The 12411-nt window shown below is 41.1% G+C and overlaps 1 protein-coding gene across 5 annotated transcripts in view; it reads left to right on the forward strand.

The window, feature by feature from the left end:
- GABRB2 (gamma-aminobutyric acid type A receptor beta2 subunit) overlaps positions 1-12411 on the forward strand; it is a 119194-nt gene that overhangs the window by 87124 nt on the left and 19659 nt on the right. The gene's annotated exons all lie outside the window — the stretch shown is intronic.

Raw genomic sequence — 12411 nt, forward strand, 5'->3', positions numbered from 1 at the left:
GTGGATGATATGTGTGCTAATGCAGAAATCAAGTTAATGAACAGAAAATCAATGGAAGAGGTGGAATGCCTGTCTTCAAAGGCTCAATTGTAAAGTAGAGCCTTGTATCTAAATCAAGTCAAGAGTGATCTCTGCATGTAAGTGACTCCAAATGTTTTGTGTTCCCACAGAAACACTAATTTGCTGTTTAAACTATTGAGCAGCCAAAGTGAACTGCTGACAGATTGTTTGATTGTTTTGCTGTTGTTGCTACGTGCAGTTAAAAGCATAAAAAGTTCACTGTCAGGTGTATCAACACCAACCATCTTCAACAAAGACAGAGAGCATGTAAGGAATACACAACTTATTTTAATAAGAAAGATGAACTAGATGAGAGAGAATTTTCCAGGAATTTTCATTTCATATTCATTGAACTTACTTAGATGAAAGGAAAGTTAAGGGTAAGTGTATTCCTTTCCCCTTGAAGTTACTTCTCACTTTAAAAGCCCGTCTGTGCCTCTGGTTTGCCTGTGTGAGTGTGTACCCTTGTGGCCCAGGTGGCTGCAGAGGGGGAGCACAGAGCAAAGGAGAGCAGCAGTGACAGCAGAACATCCCTGGTACCTTCTCCTGGGGACACGAGGCAGCAATGGAAGGTGGAGGTTCAAGCCTATTCTGCAGTTCCTTGTTTGTGTCTTGTCAGACAGATTTGGTCTCAGAACTGCACCGTGCAAGGAGGGCAGCTGTAGGAGACCAGTGGGAAGTCAGTGCAGAGAGGAGCTGCTGTGGCTCAGGAGTGCCAGTGCCAGTCCCTGTGCCCATCACAGCCTGGCAGTGCTTCCCTCCTCTGCCTTCAGGGCTGGGGGTTCAGGGGGAAGATGCCCCTTGTGTGACTGCTGAGAAGGGCTGAGGTTTCAGCCTGGGATCATTGGCCTGAGGGTTTTGCTTTACACACACCCCACAGAGCTTTGCAGATCCCATCTCAGACAGCACCTGCTTTTCAGGAGTTCCTCAGCAACCGAGCTTTTAGAACTGGAACTCACTTTAAGGTATCTAAAGTGGTGAGTTGGTCTCTTAAACCTGTTGATTTCCTATATTGCAGATATTTTAAAGCAGAACTGTTGTGTGCAGAATTAGACTACCTGTTTTTAGAGCTGCAGGTTGCAATGGATGGTAGGTGCACACACAGGAACTGAGGCACTGCTTTAATCAACAGCCCACAGCCACTCCAGAGTGGATAATTAATGGCACTGGCTGCCTGAGAGCTGAGTGAGGGTAACCAAATGCTCGAGGTGAGAAGTGGGTTGGAAGAAAATCCACAGTGCACAAACAAACAGCAATCACACAGCACACATCACACCCTGGAGACTTTCTTGCCGGTATAAAAGCAACTTTACAAAACCAAATGTGTTTACAAAATAAACTGAATTTGTTAGAGCTGTATATATTTAATAAAGCCACTGCAGAAAATATAGTAATTTCTGTTGCTTTGATGGTTTGGTGAGATGGACTTCTAAAACATTCTTATTTTCATTCAAAATTACCAGTGATTGTTTGTATTCCATCCACCCTTAGGTTGTGGCACTTGATTTGGAGAACCAGTAATATATAGACTTAATTCACAATTTCTCAAATCACAAGGTTTTATTTTCCTGTCAATAAAAGTAATTGAAAGAAATGCAGAACATACACCTACATTTTGTGATGAAAAGTTATATTTTCAATATTGAACTAAAATTGTTACGTGAGAATTACAGTAATGGTGTTCCATGTTTCTCTTAGTCAAAGGGCAGCCTCAAGGCAAAAATGGACAGTTTTGGAACACTCTTTGCTTTTCCACTTAGAAAGACATTGCCAGAATTTCTAAGTGAGGTTTTAAAAATTATTTTCTCTCTCATTATTTATGTAATTGTCGAAGCTCAGAGCTTTAATCTTGATGCTTTATTTGTCCTGCACTGCAGCTACGTGTGGATTTACTGACAGTGGGTTCATTAGTGCTGGGTTTCTGCCGTGTATTCCTTTCCTTTCATCACTAATAGGGGAGGATTTTAACTGGTAAGTATAATGCTGATGGATATCATGAATGGCTTAATCAGTGGCCTCATCTCTCATCAGGGAGGTAGCCCAGTGACTTGCTGTTAATGCTAATGAAGCTGCTGGGGAATTTAGAGAGAAAACATTAACTGCAGTCATTAAAGATACCAGAATTGAATTTGGATTTTAATTCACAACGTTAGTGAATGTAACAACTTGCCAGATGTAGAAAATGCTTTTATTAGGCTTTGAAAGTTATCACTTGTAGAGTTGTGAATGAAGGATGTGTTTCCATGGATGTTTTGCATGGATATCAAAGCAATTACCGACTTTCTCCTAAGCAAGTGAAAAATACCAGAGGAACATAACAGAAAATGGTGATGAATCAGTTCATAACTTGTTTTAACTCATTTTTAAGACTTCTGCTGTTGGGAGCACTGAAAAAATTAGCAATCTGTATTTCAGGAGGTGTTCTAATACCTGCAAATCGATGTTTCATTGTTACTTTGGGCATGCAAAAGATAAATAGTGGGATTTAAGAAAACCTCAGATTGAGTCAACTTTAAAAGTACAATAGAGCTGAGTCTTCTTGGTTCTGCCTTTGGGGCTGGGAAGGTGCTCTTGCCCATCCCCTCCAATGGGATATTCCAGCTGTATCCCAGTGAGAAAGCCCCTTTCCTTCTCTGCTCATCCTCCCTGCCTGAGTGACCTCTGACAAAGGGCAATGACCCCAGGAGGGCTCCCAGCTCCCCCTGGCCATTGCCCTGGGCTGGGGCACAACCTCTGTGTCCCTGTGCCACTCCCAGCTCTGGCAGGAGGCACTGCAGCTCTTCACCAGCAGGTAAAAGGTGTTCAGAAGTGGGATTTAAACTGTGTGCAGAAAGATGAAAATCCACATATTTCAGTGTTCCGACGGTATTGCTTGGACTGGATTAGGATTTTGGGATGAGTCAGAGATTTCTGTGGCAGCACTGGGAGCTGAGCAAGCAGTGGAAACAGGGATCCAGGGACAGAGGAACTGTCTGGCAAACAGAACGTAAATTATGACCCAAATGTTTGTTACTACATATTCCTTGTCACTTTACACTTCAGAACAGGTGTTAGCCACAGTCTCCTGGCAAAATTGTATCTTTGCTAATTAAATTCTACCTGGCTAAATTCCCCCTGTAATTTTAATTGGATTTTGCATTCCTCACTGTATGCCATAAACTGGTGGGTGAGGCTGTTTTGTGCTATTAAATTGGCTGCACTTAATTGATAGGTGACATACTCCTTATCCCCTAATACAGGGTCTTATGATTTGTGAAGTGATTTAAAATTTATTAATGCTGGTCACTACAATCCATGAAATCCTTATCAGACAAAACTCATTCTTCATTTAGTCTTCTAAACGAAGTTTAGTTTTTTGGCTAAAAACTACGTTAGGAGAATTGTCTCTAAGGAATGTACAGGTAGAATTGTAAACTGTTTCCTTCTTCAAAAAAACCCAACACCCAACTTCTTCCATGCTGGGAACTGATTTAAAAAGAGAGTACTAAAGGCAGACTGTTACCAGAACTGAGCTGGAACATTGTTCTCTGTTCTCATGAGACTATATTTTGGAAGTATGCTACCAGAAATTGGTGTTGCCTGTGCTTAAGACCATTCACAAGTTAGCAGTTCATAGGACACTAATTAATTTGCACATGCCTTAAATCTGTGCTTTCAGTGGAGAGTCTGTAGACAATCAACACCATCTGAGCATCAGGCCCTGTGCTGGTACCTTTGGTCAGAACAAAATGCTTCCTGTGGTTTCTGAGTTAAAATGATTCTGAAATATTGACATATGGTAACTGCAGAACACAGATGATGTAAGTGCAACTTCTGATATGTCTGCTCCCTGGAAAGATTATTCTCAGTAAATTCAGGGAAAACTCTTGTTCAAAGAACGTCTCATTGCTGAACATGCAGTTCTGATAGAAATCCTGGGAATGTTGCCATTATCATGTGCAACAAATAGGAAGGTTTGGTGATTTCCTGGTTTTCCTTTTTCCTGATATTCATTGTTATTCATGTGAGATCTTTCTTTAGATACCTGATATTCAAGTTATGTAGAGCTGTACTTTCAGCGTCTTGCTTCTGCACAGAATCAGTGTGTTCCCTGCAAAGAACAGCTCTGTGATTCATGAAGCCCACAGACACACAGGATGACACTTCCCAGGGGAGGGACAAGGCAGGAAGTAGGAATTTAAATGCAGATAATGACACGTGTGATGCAAATAAGCCTCGGGTTGTAAGGGTAGGCTCAGAATGTCTGTGCAAGGCAAAGGGCAGGTTAGATAAGGAACACAGGCACAGGTATGGAATGTTGTAGGCTTAGGTGAAAATAGTCAAATTGCTTGATTATACATTTTTTTGTAGTTTGGAAGAGAGTTTGAGTCATAATTCCTTCAAGAATGATTCTGTGCAGTCGTGTCAGGAAAATGCAGTGATTATGAATACTAATTATAACCTTTTCCATTGCTGCATTGTGTATCTGCACTGTGTGTTATACATTAGTGTATTATTCATGCGTTTTTCTCTTCAGGTTTTTTTTGAAGAAGGGTATTTATTTCAAAGGCATGAGAGAGGTGCAGTCCACATGGGGCTCTCAGCATAAAGTTGTAGGGCTTTAACTTTTGTATTTGAGGCTGATTCCCTTTTATGTATGTGAAAATACTGTACTGGCTTCTTTTTAATGAACATTTACATGCAGATATCCTGCTTTTCCAGCCCAAGAGGCAACCTTATGTAATACATATTTGCATATTGACACAGTTACCATACTAGAGCTGGGGGAAAACAGAATAAAAGTCAACAGTGTGTTAAAATCTGCTTGAGGGGAAAAGTTCCTTTAAGGGTTGGCATTATCTTGTCTCAGCCACATCTCCTTCATGAGACAGGCACAGCCTGGAGCAGTGCCTGGAGCTGCTGCTCCAGAGAAGGGAAGGGTCCAAAAGTTACAGACAATTTCATTGACTTAAAAACTTCTGAAATGTGAAATGTGGTGATGAGACCTTCCTGGTTTGGTACCTGGGAATATCAGTGCCAATCAGAGGGGAACACAGGAACCAGAATGGAACAGGGTATTACCTATAGAACAGGATCTAATGTGGAACAGGGTATTTATTACCTGTAGAACAGGATCTAATGTGGAACAGGGTATTACCTATAGAACAGGATCTAACTGGCTTTGTGGTGCATAAAAGGTGAAACTTTAAACTGGACTAGGGCAAGTGAACTTTTCTAGTGGAACCATGTGGCAGGAGGTTGTTTCTGCCAGAGATTCCACAGAAGTAGCTGCTTCTCAGCATGTTGGGGGCTCTCAGGGCCCCAGTCCTCTGTGCCAGTTAAAGCAGAAAGCTGCAGGACAGTTCTCTCTCCTCCTTTGGCCTTGTCCCATCTCCTGCTGCCCTGTGCACACCCATCCACAGCATTAAAGTCCTTACCCACCAAAGAACTTCTTTGTATTCCATTGCTAAAAGCTGGAGGGTTGGATGCCAAAAGAATTTCTTCTCCCCTCTTTCAGCATCCCAGGAAAGGAGTTGGGATCCTGCCAACAAACCTGGGCTGTCTTTTCTGGTAGAGGTGTCACAACAGAGTTTCCTGCAGGAAAGTCCTCTGAGCCCTGAGGCAAAAGCTCCCACTAAAATAGTGTGAGGAGGCAGCAGTGTGGTTTGTGATACCAGCCAGGCTGTGTGAAGGACATCTGGGAATGTTAGAGGACTATTGCAATTTTTAGGAAATAATGATGTAGTTCTAACAATATCAGAGTCTATAATTAACATTCCTATAAACTTCAGTCACATGATACTGTATAAATAGTTCTCCCCAGCAAAGGTGCATGTAATTATCCTTGAAAAACTTGCAGAAGACAGAGGACTTCTGCAGATAGGAAACTCTATTAAGAAAAAAGTTCCCAAATCTATACCTGTGGATGACTTTAGAAAGAATATTCATTATAGGTCACTCATTATGAAATGAAGATTAATTTTTGCAGGTTCAGGTAAGTGTCCAAACACAGCCTTCATTTTACAAGTGTAAAATCCTGGGGGTTTTAATGTTCTGCTGATGTCTTGCTCTGGCAGTACCAGGTTTTAGCATGTTGCTGTTGGACAGTCAATGAGAGTAAGGCTCCTATTCTTCCATAACCAGATTTTTACCTAAAAGTAAGTGGTTTAGATATTATGATGTCCTGAATACTGCAGCTAAAAATGGAATAATATTCCAGAACTTTACCTCGTACCGTGTTGCAAACTAACATATCCTAATGAATAAATATTTTTCTAAATTGAGCACGTGGCACAGGCACAGACAGAAGGGCTTTCTTCTACAAATTACATTTTTCTCCTTGTGGCCTTGGATTTTTAATACAGCTGTGGAATAATTAAGCAGAGTGGAGTATTAATGCAATTTTATAAATAATGTTAAGGTTGCCAGATGTTGTTCATTTTTCCTCTCTTTTTTGTAATGTACATCAGCATTCAAAATGTAGGCTGATAGTGGGTTGTAACTTGGAACATTTGGTCTTACATATCTAAGGTATTAAAAATTGAGCTTATGGAGATGATGTTTTGCTGATTCATTTGTTTGGATATACCCCTCACTTCTATTTCCAGTTTTGAAAAGACCAACTCTTAAGTCAGATAAAAGAGCAAAAATCCAACATATATAGTCTTTCCATGAAGTCTTCTCTGAAGTAAGTAAATTGTGGGATTTATTTGTCTGTTAGTAAACAATATTCAATGTCTGAGCTCCTTCAGAATTTCCAGAGCATGTATAATTGTTTTGGACACCAATTTTCCTCTGCAGAAATTAGTTAATGTAGTCAGATGAGGTAAAAGTGTAGGAATCAGCTCAAAGCAGGAAGATGAGTGCAGGCAATGATGCAATCCATGGTAGGGTGCAAATGGGAGTATTTGTTTTCCCCACATGATCCTTGTCCTTAATGGAGGGTGGGAGGAGAAAGCAATTTGTCATTTACACCCCCTCAGTGTGGATGTATGTTTTGCTATAAAAGTTCTGTCTACTCAAGAGTAGAAGGCAGTTGCTAATAATTATTTTCAAACATCAGAATCAACCTTCAGTTTTACACAAGAAGTTGGGGGTTAAGGCATTGCCATTAACCTTCCAAAATATTTTTTCAGACTGCAGTTGAAAAATTCAGTATATATATGCATTAAAGTACAAAAAAATTGTTCCCTCTGCACCCAAGTTGGACCTTTAATATTGTGTCAAAAGAACACAGTACTTTCTGTTTGAATCATCACTTACACAAATGCCTCATTTAAAAACACAGGAGAGATTTCATGTTTGATTCTTGGGCTGATGAGACCACCCCTGCAGATTTATAGATTTTCTAAAATGGTCCAGTTACTATATGAGAGGCATCACTCATTTCCTGAATTGTGCAGTGGGAAATGTTCAGCCCTGTATCTCGTGTGCCCTCCTCTACCCTCCCTTCCCAACTGCAGAGTTTGGGTGTGGTAGAAGGTTCCAGCAGGCCTTGAGAAGTCTCTTGGCCTTCTGAGTTGGTCCTTCCCTGTGGTACCACAGTTCAGCTTCCTGGCAGAAGTGCTTAGTTTCTTATTAAGGTTAAATCTGAACTGGGGTAAACAACCTTTGTGTAGCTGTAACCAATTTTTGATGCCAAAGTGTGATATTGAAGATTTTTATCCTTTTTATTTAACTTTGACTTGCTTTCATTGACTTCAACGTGGAAGAAAACAGCTGTGAATGATGTAGTAAAATTTTAAGTCTTGAGATTTAGTAAATAATTTATATTTTCACTTTGTTGATTTCTGTGGGGGAAAAAAAGGCCATTGCCTGCTTACACCTGATTGCACTTGTCTTTTCAAAATGGTTGTTTTCACTTGAGTTCTGTTCATTTTGTGTTTTAAATAGATCACTCAAGAATTGATGTATTTGTTTTTGTCATATTTACATCAGCCACAGTTCCCATTTAAATAGAAATTGTTATTCCTGCCTGGATGTTGCTTTCCTCAGCAAGGACTGGTGTTGCCCTCATGGTTCTGTATCACAGTTTCCTGTGTGTCTCTGAACATCTACTCTTAGGAGAAGTGAAAATAAATTTCTTGGTTCTTCTTATAACTGGTAAGGACACTGAGCTTTAAGAAAACAGTTCTTCTTCTGGGGTTTCTTAATATTCAATTTCCCAGTATTCTACCCTAGTCTAATTTAATTGCAAATGAAACTAAGCATCCCCCTGTCTTTTCTGTATAGGAAAGATTTGCCATGTTTGACTTAGTTACTTGTGTGATCAGGAACTCCTTTTTTTGTGTGATAAGTTTAATAGGGAAATAATAAACTTTTCTGCAGAACTGTGATGGATACTAACCTGATTTTCGAAATTTGCAGATTAAGAGTTTTTTCCTTCATAATTTTAGTAGTAGTGGAAGTGAGAAATAAGTCTGTTTAACTCTATATTGGCAACAGTTACCCCCTATGTTTTCTTCACATATTTGCTTAATGTCACCCATGTTACACTGAAATAACCTTCAAAGGTGACCCAGACTGAAAGATCCAGACTCAGTGTGCAAGACTGACATGATGATGTCACCCCCCTCCTCCTCAGATGTCCTGTGCTGAGTGGAGTGGGTCAGGTAATACAAACTGGGGCAGAAGTAAGGGATGGGATGTTTTAGGTGCTGTATAAAATCTGCACTATTGTTTGTGCCTACAGGAACCAGATCTGTCCTTTCAATAGTGATGGAAATCCCTGGACTTCGGCCATTTGAATAAATAAAACTGAGCCAGATGTGGTTCACTGTCTTGTGTCCTGGATGTACTTAATCCATAAACACAGCACTTGGTCTGCAGGAGACACCAGGGACAGGAGTGATGGAGATCAGAAGGAGAAGATGAAGAGCATTCCTGGATGGACGTGGGAAGGGAAAGATCTGCACTGCAGCCTGCCCAGGCAGAGCTGCTGTAGAGCCCTGCAGAGGCAGCACTGGCAGTGCTGTGCAGGGTTTGGTGGAGTCTCAGGAGGAACTGAGTTCTGATGAGGTGGCACCAGCTTTGTGCCAGCGGGGCCTCGTTACCCTCCTGCCACCAGGCACCACAGACTCTGCTATGTGAGGAGCTCTTGGGCCTGCAGGATCTCCAGAGTGTTGAATCCAGTAACTTCTGAAATCATTCCTGCTGGTGGGTGTAACTGAGCTTGTGGAAGCAGAAAGGTTGCAAGAAATCACCGAGTTCTGGGAACTAAAAGGTTTTTGAATATCATTGCATGAGTACAGTTCTCCCCATCTGTTTCTGGTCTCTCTTTCTTTTCCTAGAACAATTGTAACAGAAGCATTTTATTTATGGAAGCATTTAGCAGGAGGTTCCCTGAAGTATGAATGATTTCATTGAAATCACTAGGACAAAAGGCAGGTGTTCCATGGGTTGCACCAGGACACCCATTCTGAGTTAGCAGCTCACTGGGAGTGAGAATCAGCTTGCAGTGCCTACATGAAAATTATACTTGGTTCTGCTAACACCATGAAAATCTACTCTGAGTCCTGGAATCAGTTTTGACCTTTCACTTGGCCATCAAAATCCCTTTTCTGTTTTGTTTCTCATGGCTGCATGCAGTAATTACAGAGTCACATTTCCATCTCTTCCTTCTCCCCACCCCACTCTCTCCAATAAGGAACCATTTGTACAACTTGAAGATGATTGGTTTTTGAGAATGTTGCCAATATAATCTAAAAATCCATTGAATTTCACTGCAGTCAGAAAGTTGTGCATCCTCTTTTGTATCCAAATCCTCAGAGCCTTAGGGGGAAAAGTCTTTGAAGTGAAATGTAAAAAGAATGTTAATGGTTTATGCAGAAAGACAGAATTTGGAGGGGATGAGAAAGGAGAGAGAGAAACAAGTATGATGTGCTTTTTGCAATTGCACTGATGGCAAATGTGGCACATAAATTCTGTCTTTCCTGATCACCTTTGTATCACCCCACTGGTTTCAGTGTCTTGGGTTGTCTCCAGGTGCTGCCACAGTGTTGGTGCTGTGGAGCACTTGGATTCCTACCCAGTGTGCACATGGAGATGTGTAGGTGTAAAATCTTGCCCAGCTGTACAAACCAAAGCCTTGTGAGACAGTGAATCCTCCTGACAAATCCTGAGTTTTTCAGAAAAGTCTCCTTCTTTCCTTCCATGGTGGGCTGTTTCTGATAACTGCCTTGTGTCTAAATGTTTTCATGCTCAGCTAGTCCAGCTTTCCTTTTACCTTGTTTGTATTTAAAGAATTTCTGATTTTTTACTTCTCTTAAATAGACTGGGAAAAATTGACATTTCTGTAGTTTCTGTGAGAAAGGGGTTTTATTTTCTGTTCTGCTAGTTGTTGGTTCTGCTCTGCAGTGCTTCATCATCTGTCATTCCTGGAGGGAGAGGGGCTGATCAACTCCCTGTCCCTGTTAATGGGAATGGGGAATGCTTTGCTTTCCTGGTAATGTTGGTGCCATATCACCAGGACAGGGTATTGATTTGCTTGACTGCTGGTGTGTGATGCATGACAGAAAGAGAAATGGAACTTTGTGAACGTGGAGGAAATGGTGCTGCTGCTGATACAGAACTGACTGAGGGAACAGCAATCAATCAGATTCTCTCTGCTGGTACCAGTGCTACCTTCAATTTAATATATAGGAAACCAACAGTTGTTTCACAGTTTAAATCAAAGAGTGTCCTGTGCTTAACTCAGATTCTTACAAAAATGACTTGGAGAATTTTTGGGTTTAGTATGCTCTGCTTTGTACCTTACCAACATGTGATCTGATAATTTAGAAATATTGAGCTGACATTCACTAATTCTTTTTTCTTGTCAAAGAGCCACAGGTTATTTTTTCTAGATTGCTTATTACTATTTTAAATCGGTTGGTCTTTAAATAATTTTAACTTGTAAATAGAGTTGGTTTTAGTCTCAAATATCTGCAGAAGGAGTTTATCATAGCCACAGGTATTTGGACTTCAATATCTGTAAAACACCTACTAGAGACATGAACAGGCCCATTCTCTCTTCTGGCAGATGTTTTGCAGGTATTAGACTTATATCCAGTTATCTTTGGGTACTTCAGCAGTACACAATAGCATTCATGTGTAGATGACTGTAATGTTCTTTTCTCTCCTTCTCCACCTTATGAAATGAATGGGATAATTTATCCTTTTTGGAAAGAGAGAGAAGTGTTTTAGTGAAAGCTTAAAGAGACTTCCTGAAATTCCTGGATTGATCCCTGCTCCCAAGTCTTGTCACTCAGGGTGGTCTCAGCTCAGCCTTTGCCCCGTGGAAGCCCCTGAGCAGCAGGAATTCTGCACAGGAATTCTGCACAGGAATTCTGCACAGCTGCTCCCAAAGCCCCCAGAGCTGCAGTTTGGAATCTTTGGCTGGAGTTTCAAGGGAGTTCATTTCTGCTCAGGAGGTGGTTGGGGATATGTGCTTGGTATTCAGGCTGTGGGAGTGCAGGGTGAGCTGAACCACGTCTGCCTGGGAGAGGTTGGTGCTGCAGCCCTTGGCAGTCCTGGAGTTCTCCCTGTGAACCCTGGGATGATCAGACCAAGGCCAAACCTTCCCAGGCAGTTGGACAAAATAGTTCTATGAGCAGATGTTCCAAATAATACAGTAAACTAAAGAGCCATTTGGGCTTTTTATAAACATATTTTCTCTTACATAGAAAAATGGCTTTTTCCTTTCTGAAATTTATTTTAGCATTTGTTTTTTCAGAAATAAAAGATTGATTTATTAGTTGGGAAGTCTGTCAGTTAGATTACCTCAAAAATAAATGAATTACCTTTATTAATCCCACCAAGTTCAGTAAATGGTATTAGAATTTGGAACTTGCTGTTGGAGGGCAAGGTAGATTTCAGGTAGAATATCAGCAAAACTTGGCCATATCACAAAGAGTGAACCCTTACAACAAGGTAATATTATTCTCCCTAAACTCTCTAAGGATCTTCTTTTATACTTTTCATAACATTCAGTGCAGTAAGTTGCTTTTACAACTCAAGATCAACCAATTTAATCATTGTCCTTTATTTTCGATTTTATTTTTCTCTCTGAGAGCCCAGAGCGAGACTTGACAAATGTAAAGTATTGATTGACAAGGAAACAGGAGGGAGCTGTCTGCCTGTTCTCTGAAGGTAGACCTGTGAGCAGGCAGGTGAAAGGTGCCACGACAAGCTGAGGGATGTCAGGTCTGCAGAGTCTGCACGTCCCTCCCACCACAGCACCTGGAAAAATGAGCCCCGAAGTGACTGCACTGAGTGCAGCGTTTGTGCTTCACAGTCAGGGCACAAACGTCCTCCCCTCAGCCATCCTGTGAATGGGGCTGTGCTGCCAGGAGCACAGTCATTAGTGAGCTCCTGGGTTTGCAACTGATTTAT

Source organism: Manacus vitellinus, unplaced genomic scaffold, assembly GCF_001715985.3.
Source record: "Manacus vitellinus isolate BGI_N305 unplaced genomic scaffold, ASM171598v3 scaffold_51_pilon, whole genome shotgun sequence".
Lineage (NCBI taxonomy): Eukaryota > Metazoa > Chordata > Aves > Passeriformes > Pipridae > Manacus > Manacus vitellinus.